Source organism: Frankliniella occidentalis, unplaced genomic scaffold (assembly GCF_000697945.3).
Source record: "Frankliniella occidentalis isolate FOCC.00 unplaced genomic scaffold, Focc_3.1 Scaffold176, whole genome shotgun sequence".
In the NCBI taxonomy this organism is placed as follows: domain Eukaryota; kingdom Metazoa; phylum Arthropoda; class Insecta; order Thysanoptera; family Thripidae; genus Frankliniella; species Frankliniella occidentalis.
Window position 1 is genome coordinate 543,267 of NW_026267302.1, and position 679 is coordinate 543,945.

The following is a 679-nucleotide window of genomic DNA, read 5'->3' on the forward strand; positions in this document are numbered from 1 at the left end:
CCCCCCCCCCGCACTCGCCACCGTGGCTGCTTGCAAAACTAAAACACCTCGCTATACACGGGCAACAAAAAAAGAAATAACAGCGCAAATCGGTGTTGCGGGATCGGGTGACGCGCCACGGCCCGCAGACACGGCCGCGCGGGGTTTGCGCAGCGCAGATTAATGTCGATATTTCGCAATCGGCCGCCGCGCCGCGCTGCGAGTCGTGCATCAGATGCTAGTCGCAATACACAGCGCGCGGTCGCGCGGTGTGACACCTCCAAAGGGCCTAACTGCCGGGTCACGAGGGCCGTCACGCCTCGCCACATACGTGTGGCTTTAGTTTGCACAAACATACATACGTAGCTTTCTGCCAGAAAAAACAAGACGATCGAATTCAAAAGTGCAATATATATATATATCTTACTTATGCCCTTTTCACTTCACACCAGTGACGTGAACGACAGTGTTCACGTCTCCGGAACCCCCCGCGACACGATCAACCTGATTGAAATTTGAAGCGACGGATCGAGCGGAGTGTCGGGGCTCGACAGCCGGGACCACCATTCTCGCAATTAGCCTGACAGACAAATAGGTCTCGGCGACGAGCGAGGTGACGAAGTGCGGGGCGGAGCGGCAGCCAGGGCATTCCTGCAAACGTCCCCCCCCCCTTCCCCGCTGTTTGCTGGCGTCGCCCCCC